The 1381-nt window shown below is 43.3% G+C and overlaps 1 pseudogene across 1 annotated transcript; it reads right to left on the bottom strand.

Moving 5' to 3' along the window:
- Positions 1 to 194: 194 nt before the first annotated feature.
- LOC110287321 lies at positions 195 to 899 on the bottom strand (annotated as a pseudogene). Its single transcript, XR_002377200.1, has one exon. The product of XR_002377200.1 is annotated as a coiled-coil-helix-coiled-coil-helix domain-containing protein 2 pseudogene (transcript).
- Between the last annotated feature and the right edge of the window lie 482 nt (positions 900 to 1381).

Genomic DNA, 1381 nt, shown 5'->3' with positions numbered 1-1381 from the left:
GGGGAATGCCAGGGCCAAAAGAATGGGAATGGGTGGGTAGGGAAGTGGGGGGCGCTATGGGGGACTTTTGGGATAGCATTGGAAATGTAATTGAGGAATATATGTAATAAAAAATAAAAAAAATTTTAAAAAAAGAAAATATGATGTCATTAACCATCTGAACACTAGTATGAAGATAAGTTCTTTCCAAATACTTTTTTTTTTCAGAATAACCAATTTATTTATTTTTTTAACTCACAATCACAACACAGTCCAAGAAGGCCAAACACGTGCCCAGTAACCAACACTACATACAAGCCTCAGTAACCATCCATAGTTAGATCTCTTTCATGGCCATTCCAAAGCAACGGAGCTGTTAGAAATATAACGGTCCACACTTGTACTATCAGTTATACAGAACCAATGTTACATCTCTTCAGCTTGATTTTCTTGATTAGATTAAACCATTTGCAATCCTGCACTGCCGCAGCACCTCATTGAAGCCCTCACAGAGCTTGACATCACTCTGGTTCTGAGCACACTCCAGAAACTGCTTGATCTCTAGAGAGCAAGGTCCAAAAGACTGCTGGTTCTGCAGCTGGGCTCCCTGAGGCACCTGGTAAGTGAGGTCAGGCTTTGTGGGCTCAGCACTACCACCTCCGCTGAAGCCCCCAGTGATGGTGTGACCCAGGGTGTGCCCCACTGCAGAGCCCACAGCCACACCGGCAGTGGTGGTAGCCATCTGGGCCATCAGGCCTGGCTGTCGGGGCACAGCGGCAGGTGAGCCAACTGCAGATGGTGCAGCTGCTGCTGGAGACTGAGCTGCAGGTGCTCTTCGGGGAGCAGCCCTCACCTGAGGGGCCCGGCTGGCCGGAGGAGTCACCCGGGAAGTCTGGCTTCGGCTTCCATGCGGCATCCTAACTGCTCAGTTGTCTCACCGATCAGCGAAGACAAACTGCCAAATACTGCTTCTTAGACCCACAATTTAGTATATTAGCTATACATAAGCAAAAGCAGAGATTTCCAAAGATTATAGGTGTAAATCAGAGGCCAGAAAAGATTTTTATAGATAGCCCAATAATAAATATTTTCAAGTTTTGCTAGAAAAAAATATCTCTTGTATTTAACTCAACTCCACCATTAAGCAGCCATATATAATGTTTAAGTGAATGTTTGTGCTGGCATGCCAATAAAACTTTATTAATCAAATTAGGCCCTTGACTTTGGCTATATACAGACCCCTGTTTTCTGCATTATAAGTTTTTCAGAATAATAAGGTATCCAAAATGATTGCAAATGTCAGAATGCAGGAGAGATCCAATTTTGGCCATTTTATTCTGGCTTTTGTTTCTTTTGCAATGCTTTCTACAGTGAATAAGCTGGTTAAATAATGTAAATTAAA

This window comes from Mus caroli, chromosome X (assembly GCF_900094665.2).
Source record: "Mus caroli chromosome X, CAROLI_EIJ_v1.1, whole genome shotgun sequence".
Lineage (NCBI taxonomy): Eukaryota > Metazoa > Chordata > Mammalia > Rodentia > Muridae > Mus > Mus caroli.
Note: the sequence above shows the minus strand (reverse complement) of the source record. Positions and strands in the feature narration are given on the sequence as shown.